General features: G+C 42.7%; 1 long non-coding RNA gene across 1 annotated transcript; it reads right to left on the bottom strand.

Moving 5' to 3' along the window:
* Positions 1-3450: 3450 nt before the first annotated feature.
* Positions 3451-9683, bottom strand: LOC147000892 (uncharacterized). Its single transcript, XR_015045384.1, has 3 exons — positions 9600-9683; positions 8205-8297; positions 3451-3545 (listed from the first exon to the last, which is right to left on the bottom strand). It is a non-coding gene; the product is annotated as an uncharacterized LOC147000892 (long non-coding RNA).
* Positions 9684-10353: the final 670 nt, after the last annotated feature.

Here is a 10353-nt window from a genome sequence, read left to right as displayed (position 1 = left end):
TAAGATCAGTTCTGTCAGTAAATATTTAGAACAATTCATCAGGGGACAGGTTCTTAATTAAGGTTTCAGTATGCTAACAAGATTAAGGATTTATCAGATTTTGCATGTATTCTTGTGTCAGTTTTGAAAAAAGAAATTCTCTGCAAAATATTATTTATCTCAGTAAATACCTATCCTCTGTGTACTAGTGTGAAATTACTTATAACACATGATGATCTGTGGCTAGGTATGATACAGACATGAATCCACATCACTCAGTTGTGGCATATACTTTTAATTCAATTAAATGCTTTTTACTGCATTTATTTACTTAAGTGTGTGTGTGTGTGTGTGCATGAGTGTGTATGTATGTGCACATGTGTGAAGTGCCTATTACAGTTATATGTACACTTGCCCTCCTCTTATATAAGTCCTTGCTCTTGGTTCCTCAGTTAATGCCCAGTGGTTATTCACATATTTCCATTCCCCATAGCTCCACCTACAATTAAATTATTTCTGCAGCTGCATGCTGTCATGCAGGACCATTGCTTCTTAGCATGGAGATCAAGATGACCATCCTATCCTGACTGCCATGGTGCAAATTTTCTAACAGTGAATTCGTGACAGATACCTTCTCCCAACTCCAGGATCTCTTGTCCTCTGTCTACTGTAAGTTCTGATCAAAATCACCCAAAACTCTAGTTTTCACTCCTGTGTTAGCAATTTTCCTTGCTCTTAGCATCTTTGTGAATATTTTCTATTATGGCTTGAGGACGGAGTGTTTGGGTTTGTGTGTTGGCATTCATCACCAGTACAGCAGTACTAAAAGCTGGGCCTTTGGGTTCTAGGGCTCAACCTTCATCAATGGATTAGCCCATTGCAGTCATAATTTGATCACATTACAGGAAAGCATTGAAGGAACAGAAAATAGGATCTGGTTGGAGGAGGAACTTGATGGATTATGACCTGGAAGGCCGTAGTTTGTACTGGGCATCTCTCTCAGATCCCTGGTTACTATGAGGTGAGCAGCTCCTGCCTCCCCCTCCCTTCTGCCATGATGTTGTAATTTTTCACAAGAATGGAAAGCAATGGACCCAATGTCTGAAACACTGGAGCTAATATGACTCTGCATTCTAATTATTGTCATGGAGAATATAAACAGCCAACACAGATCATTGCTATAAAGAAATAGGGTTATTGCAACACCCAAGGTGACCACTTGGAACTTAAGCCATTGAAAGTGGCAAATGGATGGATCTGGAGGGTATCATCCTGAGTGAGGTAACCCAGTGATAAAAGAACTCATGTCATATGCACTCACTGATAAGTGGATATTAGCCCAGAAACTTAGAATACCCAAGATACAATTTGCAAAACACATGAAACTCAAGAAGAAGGAAGAGCAAAGTGTGGACAATTCACCCCTTCTTAGAATTGGGAACAAAACACCCATAGAAGGAGTTACAGAGACAAAGTTTGGAGCTGAGACGAAAGGATGGACCATCCAGAGACTGCCCCACCCGGGGGTCCATCCGATAATCAGCCACCAAACCCAGACACTATTGCATACGCCAGCAAGATTTTGCTGAAAGGACCCTGATATAGCTGTCTCTTGTGAGGCTATGCCAGTGCCTGGAAAACACAGAAATGGATGCTCACAGTCAGCTATTGGATGGAACACAGGGCTCCCAATGGAGGAGCTAGAGAAAGCACCCAAGGAGCTGAAGGGGTCTGCAACCCTATAGGTGGAACAACAATATGAACTAACCAGTACCCCCAAAGCTCGTGTCTCTAGCTGCATTTGTAGCCGAAGATGGCCAAGTCGGCCATCATTGGGAAGAGAGACCCATTGGTCTTGCAAACTTTATATGCCCCATTACAGGGAAACACCAGGGCCAAGAAGTGGGAGTGGATGGGTAGGGGAGTGGGGGCAGGGGGAGGGTATAGGGGACTTTCAGGATAGCATTTGAAATGTAAATGAAGTAAATACCTAATAAAAATTGGGAAAAAAAGAAAGTGGCTTGCAGAAAGAATCTGGGAAAGTTTAACTAAGAATGTCTTAGAATGTTGTCAGCATAGCTCAATGAGTCACTGTTGTGAGGGTTGGAAAGAGGACAATGCAAATAGGAATATGGGATTCAGAGGAGAACAAGGGTGGCTAGGTGTTGGACTAGAAGCCATTCCTGTTACATATTAGAAAAGAGCATATCTACATTTTCCCCCATGTCATGAGACTGTGGGAGAGAAAGCTTAAAACATAGAAGACTTGTTAATTTAACAGAACAATTTGCAAGGCAGCCCAGCCTGTGGGGTAAGGAAAGTGTTTTGATCAGGTTTAGTGAAAACAGAAAGATCTGCAAAGGTTTCAGTTTGTCCAGAAAAGGATAGTGTGTTAACTCCCAGCCCAGGAAAGACAGGCTGTTAAAGGAATTAGTACCATTCAATGAAGCCAATTACTTTTCACTGGAAGGAATGAGAAGAGGGCCTGAGGGCATCTGGGGATGGACAGGCTCCACCCATCTCAAGCTCAATGTATACTCTGTTGACAGACTTCCCCTTGATATAGAGCTACAGGGCATTATGATACCAGGGCCCCTGGGAAGTAAGTCTCTGAAAGTTAATCTCCCAAGCACTCAAAGGCTAGAATTCTGGCTCAGGGGTGACCAGGTTATATATAGACCAGCCTGGTAAACTAACCTTCACAATGTCCATATGACTATGGTTTTGAATGGAAAATGCAAGAGTTATACAGTTATGGACTTATGGACTTTCTCTTTCTCTGCAGCCAGCAACCTTCAAGAAAATATGCATGATCATGTGTTCCGATTGTTGAGCTATTTTTGGGTAACTGAATTTCTCCTGAACTTCTCTTTAGATTCTGGTTTAGTTATTACTGTGATCCTTAAATACATCTTATGTGTGATATTCCTTTACTTCTGGACATATGCTGATATCCTCCATTCCAGCTTTTCAGTCTGTAAGTCAGTTTTCTTTTGTTTCTCCTCTGGTAACTGTTCAACTGTAAGGAGCTTACCCTCTGAAGGGATGATGGGAGAGTCTGTATGTATATTAAATAACACTGAACTACTAGCAAGACTTTAGGCTGCAAACAAATGCTGACAGTCTGAACATATTCTCATGGGAAGGATGTTCACTATGCATGAGGAAGATCACTTGCAGAATTCAGGACCACAGCCTTCAATGCAGTCCTGTTCAGTCCCCACATCCTCATTTAAGCCCCATTGGAATATGGTGGGCAGCTATTACCTGGTAGTAAACTGGATCTAATCTTTGTTCATATCCCCCACCACCGCTACTTACTGCACTGTAACACCTCTCTGGTTGTGGTTGGCAAGTATGTGGTGTTTTCAATGAATTTACATGTCTTTTTTTTTTAACTGGGTTTTGATGTGTCTAGTTTCTGGCTTGTAGAACATCTGTTGTAAGTCTTTCCTTCATGCTTCTGTGAAATCTGGTAGAGGGAAGAAACATCATCCAGGAAGCTCATCTTCCCATTCATCTTCTGTGTTCTTCAATACATGGTTTCCAACTCCTTTGTCTTGACCCTAGATGAGAACAAGTGGCAGAGTTCATTGATATATATGGCTTTCTCCTTACTGCTGGGGGGAAGACTTCAAAACTGGAAATGGAACTATCAGACTTCCACATTTAAGATGTCAGATATGACCAGCAGCATAAAAGACACCAACTGAGTTGCTAGTACAGACTACGCAACATAGAAGCTGGACTCAGGATGTAACCTGGACACCCACCTAGGATAAGCTTCCCTTGGACTTCTGATGGTTCCAGAAAGGATGCTTCTGTGAACACAGTGGCTCTGAGTCCCTCTTTCCTGAGTGTCTGATGGCTAAAGCAACACAAGCTGCTCTGGAAATGGCCAGATGGACCAGACACATGGCAAGAAGAAAGATGGGTAAGGAAACAGGAATAATGGGAGTAGATTAGACTCAGCAGGGAAAACCACAAAGTACAGTCTTGAGAATTTCTCCAGTAGAGTAGTCCTATGTGAGTCTGAAGTGGAAATTTCTACTTTCCCTGGAAAAATCAATGATGTCAAATGATGTTTTGCTGGGCACACAGGTGAAAGAATGTCTAATTAAAGCAGAAACAGTAAAGAATGTTTTCCTAAAGCAGACACAGGTTAAAGGAGGTTTTGATATAGCAAACACATGAAAGGACCCGGGATGAGTATAAATATGACCCCACAGACTATGGGAGATGAGAACTAAGCATTGGTTTGGTTTGCTCCACCTCACCATTCTTCCCTAATAACAAGCATGTATTGGTATCCCTTACACAGCCTTGTTGAGCTTAACTTGTGGTTATGCTGCCGTTGAGAGAAACACCCAAGAACCGCTCATGAGGTTCCTGCAGCAGCTTGCTACTTCTGTGGCCTTGACTCAGGCCACTTGTGAGTCTCGTTGTTTCTTCAGGATTGAACTATAGCTCCTGGTTCATGCTGAGTGCCTGCCTGCCTAGAGGATTGAGCTATAGCTGCTGGTTCATGTGTGGTATCTGCCTGCCTTGAGAACTGAACTGTAGCTGCTGGTTCATGTGTGGTATCTGCCTGCCTTGAGTACTAGTGTAAAGCTGCTGATTCATATCTGGTGTTTGCTATGGAACTGAACTGCTGCCAAAGAAGATCAATCTTGCCACCAAAGAGATATTGCTGAGTAGGTCCACTTTCCTCGTATCCTAATAACTTTTCTCTTCCACTGCCTTGGCTAGGTCGTGGGCCAGAGGAGAGTTTGAGCCATTATTAAAAGTAAATTGCAAAAATATTTATGCATCCATCAGTTTCTTTCTTCCACCTCAGCTTTAATGTCAAGGCATGTTGGTACAATGTGGAAAAGGAATCACATATGAAACAGACCACATTGTATTCCTGTGCTGGCTGTGGTCCTCCATGGTGACCACAGGGTGAGAGCCAGCCTCAGTTCACACTCTATTTCACCTCTAAGGATTGACTGTAAGTAGTTTGATTTTGCCTTTATTGGCCATCACATCACACCAGGAACATAAGTAGTCAGTGCTATTATCATACTGAAATGAGTAGTAACCTTTTACTCACTTATCCAACACTGTGAGAGAAAGGAAGAGTCTGGATAAGTGACTTCTTCTCTGGGCCCACAGTTATCCAATCCCAGGTCCCAGCATGTGGACCTGAGTTGACACTCATGAAGTCATCCCACATCATAAATATCACTCCTAAGACTCCAGGAAGATCTCAGAAAGATCTTGGAGGCCTATGTCTCTAAGGGCACTGCTTCTCAACCAGAACACCTCACAGGCAGGAGTTAGGCAGCCTCTGTCAGAGTACAGGAAGCCTGTGATAAGCCTGAGAATGGAGCTTAATTGCAGCTCTAAAGGCAAACTTAATTGTTACTCAATTGTCCCTTTCTAATGATTTTTCTGAAGGACGATTAAAAATATATACTCCCATGAATAAAAAAGGAAGCAATTGTGGCTGCCATTGATGTGGAGGAATGAGGAGAGTCTGTCAAAGATGATCCCCATTAATTCCAGGGAGGACTGTTCTTTCTGTGGAAAGTCAAAGCTGTGCAGGTGGATATGGAATGACTGCTTTCTCTAATAACTTTATGGCTTGATAATAGGTCCTTCCCAAAGACCTATTCTCCACTAAGCCCCTCACCATACTGCTACACTCCAAGGACACTTGTCTTAGGGGCTTCCTGGAGGCAGAGTTAACACTGAACTACTTCCTCAGTCTCCCACCTGGTCCTACCTGGTCTGCCAGCAACCCTGATGGCTGTCCACCATACAGGGGCTTGCCTGACACTGAATTTACCCATGACACCATCTTCCAGATCGCCTGTTAATTTTCTTGTCAGCAGTGTGAGCTTGACCTATAATGGGATCTATAACATGTGCAGAAACTAGCTCTCCTTTTCTCTGGATAATGAGTCTCTCTTCCCAGAAAAAAACTAAACAATAAATGTATTTTCTATTGATACTGACGCCACCTTAATCATACAATTTTGGTATCTCAATAGATATTTCTATAACCATGCCTGGTACCAACCAATAGAAGGTCAAGTCCCTATTAAAAAAAAAAAAGAGGGCAATATTTGAGTCCAATCTATTGCAATTCATCCTCCCATATACTTTAAATCATCACTGAATTACCTATAATGCTAAACACAATATAAATGTTGTGTAGATCATTGCTAAGTTGTGTCACCTAGGAAATGACATAATTGTACTCATGCTCACTGCAGTTCTAAAAGAACTTTAAGCCTGATTCCCCTGTTTGTTGACTGCCAACAAGATTTAGGCCTTACACTTCCACTGCCACAGTAAGCTGCTCGCACCACCGTGTCTTTCCCAGCATGATGCACTGGACTCTCTTGAACTGTGAGTCAGAGCAAATATTTCCTGTCTTAAATTTCTTCTTTTCCAGTATTTGTTCACAGCTATGACAAAAATAACTGTACCCAGAATTGAGGTTATTGCTGTGGAAAAGAAAAATCAGAAAGAAAGCCTGGGGATGTGGTTCTCAGGCCTTTGGAGCCAGTTTGTGGGCAGAAAGCAGATAAGGATAACAGGGTTCTAGCATGCTGTAGGCAGTGCTTGTTGAGCCAGTCTGGAGGCAATGAGGACAGCCATAATGTCAACTGGAAAGTGCACGACCAGGGTCAAGCTGAATGGTTGCATAGGTGAACATACGGTACTAGCTACGTTTCTTTCCTGTGTCAAAATGGCCATGAAACTTCAGGCAAGGTTTGTTGTTGTTCAGGTCAAGGGTCTTGTCCATCAAAATCACAGTAGCTGGATCATGAAGCAGCTAGTCACATCACATTCAATATCGTGAAGTCAGAAACAATGAACACTGGTTCTCAGCTCCTTTCTCGCGTGTATTCAGCCAGATCACAATCTACAGAGTGGTGCCACCAAGAGACATGGTGGGGTTCCCCACCTCAATTTACCCGATGCAAACATTCCCTCCCAGGAATACCTAGACAAAGGCTTATCTTCTAAGTGGCTATAAATCCTATTCTGCTGAAAATATGAACTACCACACAAGGATTGTACTAGAACTAGACAAAAGCTATTCTGTTATATTAATGTATCCTCCCTATTAATGTATATAAATGTATCCTCCATATGTTGGGTACTTTTAAAGGCAATGAGCTAATCAACTTTGCCAAGGAAATTTCAAAACAACATAATGGTTTGGTTGTGGCATGATTGCTGCTCACTGTGTCTAGTGAAGTTTACAATGAGAAGCCAAAGCAAAAAAACAATTTAGAAAGAGGAGAAAAAACATACAAATAGGTGAGGGAATGCATGTCAGAGAATGTACAGTCTAGAAAACAAAATTGGAGGTGCCTATTAAAGACATCGGCAAAATTAAGCAAAAACTTCACATTCTACACTTGGCCTACAGGGAAGGTACTTTGAGAGCAAGAACCCACCATCAAAATATACAGTGTAGAGCAATGCAAATTCATTTTTTAAATGTTCATTTGAAAAGAGAACTCTTGAAAAAAGATTCCAAGGACTCCTCAAGAAAGAGAAATATTTTCCTAGAGTCAGACAGGAAGGAACTCAAAGGCATACTACAACTGAGGTGAAAAGGGGGCCTGGCTACATACTGTCCAGCAGCAGAACCTAAACTAATTATCCACATGGTACTGTTTTTGCAAGCATGCAAAATAGGAGAGTTACAGAGTCATGGAGGTTTATACCATGGTTCTAGAAAGCGATGAGGCTAAACAAGGTGCAGTAGGGTGGGACTCCCTGAAAGAAGTGCCTATGAATCTACAAAGGCAAAACCTCAAATGAAACAGATATTCTCAGATATTGTAGATGCTGGGACAATTGGATGTCTGCCAAGGAGCTGAAGACATCAAGCAAAATCAGCCCCAGAGAGATGTTTTGTGGCCTTCAAATAGAAAGGCTATAGGAGCCGCATTGTCTGGACTGTTGGGGCTCATGTCACAGTACAGTATGTACCAAGACAGGATGGAGATCTACAAGATTTGATATTTTCTGCTGTAGTTTCATCTGGTTCTTTGCTATGCTCCATGTTCTCCATTTTAGAATGAGAATGTTTATACTACACTACTTACGTTGCAGTTAGTAACATTTTAAAAATTAATTTTATGGCTGCACAGTGTCTTATTTACTTTTCTATTGCTGTAAGGAGATATCGGGATCAAGAAAACTTAGAAAGCATTTACTTGCAGGGCTTGATGAATTTTAGAAGGTGAATCCATGATCAGCATGGTGAAGACGGTGGTAGCAGGCAGGCAGGCATGTTGCTGGAGTAGTAGCTGAGAGTACACAAGTTCATACAACACATATAACACAAGAGCAAGAGATAACTGGGAATGGTATAAGCTTTTGAAAACTCAAAGCCTATCTCCAGTGGCACACCTCCTCCAACAGGGCCACACCTCATAATTGTTCCCAAACAGTTCTACTATAAAAGGGGAGCAAATCTTTAAAAATATTAGCTTAGGAGGGCCATTCTCATTCAAACCACCACACACAGCTGAGTGTTTTCTCTGAGTCTCAAGAAAGACATGGACATAGAATTTTGAACTGAACTGGGACTTTAGGGATACTTCTGAAGTTGAACTGAACACATTCTCATTCTGAGATCACCACGACTCTCTGAGAAACATGGGTGGCTACCTGTGGCTTTCATAGAGACATCACCTATGAGCTCACATATTTGAGCATGTTATCAGCTGGTGAGGTTGCAGAATCTTTAGCAGGTGGGACCTTTGTGGAGAATATTAGGCACTAAGGAGCAAGCCTTAGAGGTTGTAATCAACTTCATCTTCCAATCCAATTCTCTCTCTGCTCCCTGTCTGCCAACACACTTTAAGCAGCTGCCTCAAGCTCCTGCCACCTTGCCTTGCCTTCCCTACCATACCAGGATGTATCTTCTCAAACTGTGATCCAGAATAAACTTAGCTTACTTGAGTTGATTCTTGTTTGGTACACAACCACAACGACAATGGTTCATATGGGAACTACAGTGAGTGACTAATGCTTTCTAATAACCACAATTGTTTTAGGGATACCATTGATCTCTTTGTATGGCACCCTTGTGGCTTCTAATTGGTGCTAATAAGTTGTCTACTAATGTGTCTGTTGCATTTCTGTGCAGGTGATTAGCACATCCACAAACAATGGACACCCTAACCTGTCTCTCTATAACTTACCACACTAAACATAAAACAGGCAAGGGCAGAGCCGTGCTGATGTAGAGACCCTTCAGATATCACCAAAGATGGGCACCTTCTCCCTCCTCAGCCTGGCTCATCTGCTAGCACTCTTGAAGCATGGATAGGGAACAGGGGGCTGCCTCATCAGGCCACATCCATCCACTCCTCAAGCATACAGTGGCTTCTTTTGGCCTCTTTTCTATCTCAGACCAACCTTACAGTTTCTTTGCTTCTTCCCAAGGCTTGAGGTCCCTCCATCATCCTGCCATGCTCAGTTCTGCAGATACCACAGAACAGAAGTATCCAAGTCTCTCTCTCCCCACCCTCTGCCCCCCCCTCACATCTTTGTTATCACAAGACAGGATGTATGAAGTTCTCATGTTCTGGACCAGATCTCACCTGCACACAGTTCATTCCATCAGTGATTTCCTCATTAGAGCCCCTTCATTTCAATTCAACATGAACTTGCTGCTTGGAAACCCAATGCCCTGGAAGAAGACCCAGAGTATATTCCTTTCATTAGTGATAAGCCCAGTGAATATTCATTTCATTAGTGAGAAACCCAGACATGCAGTCCAAGGTCAGATCTGAGGAGGCTTCTCAGTACAGTGTAGACCCAGGAAAAAGACGGGCAATCCCGCAGACTGAGTAGAGTCCCAGAATCCCACAGAGAACTTCTGATCTTCCAACAAGGGTCTCCCCTCCCCAACCCCACGCACTTCCTCTGCTTTCCCTCAAGATTCAAAAACCTCTATTGATAGCAACTAGGTCAGAGATGCCCTGTGCAATTCAAAGGCCTTTGAAAGCCAGAGAGAAAGAGTCTGGAGGTGTTCATTACCCTTGTCAGGCAGAGTTCTGCTTTCTGTGTTGGTCATGCTACTGTAAGCCTGAAGTACATCGAAGGTCCCTGTCACCTACAGTTGTGCTCCTTGATGTATGATTGCTACTTTACTCAAGAAAATCAGTAAAAATGTCTTTGATCATGTATTAAAAATACATTCCACTCTTCCGGCCGGACCAGCACCGGGGTAGCTAGAGCGCAGGGTCGGCTGACACCCGCCAGCTACCCACAACACCAGCCACAGGATTTTGAGACTGCTGGTGAGTGGAACACAGCTTCTGCTCCAATCTTTAAACAGTGACAACGACAACA

This window comes from Mus caroli, unplaced genomic scaffold (assembly GCF_978045245.1).
Source record: "Mus caroli unplaced genomic scaffold, Mus_caroli_1 scaffold_15, whole genome shotgun sequence".
Taxonomy (NCBI): Eukaryota; Metazoa; Chordata; class Mammalia; order Rodentia; family Muridae; genus Mus; species Mus caroli.
The sequence above is the reverse complement of the archived record's forward strand: the minus strand, read 5'-3'. Positions and strand labels throughout refer to the sequence as shown.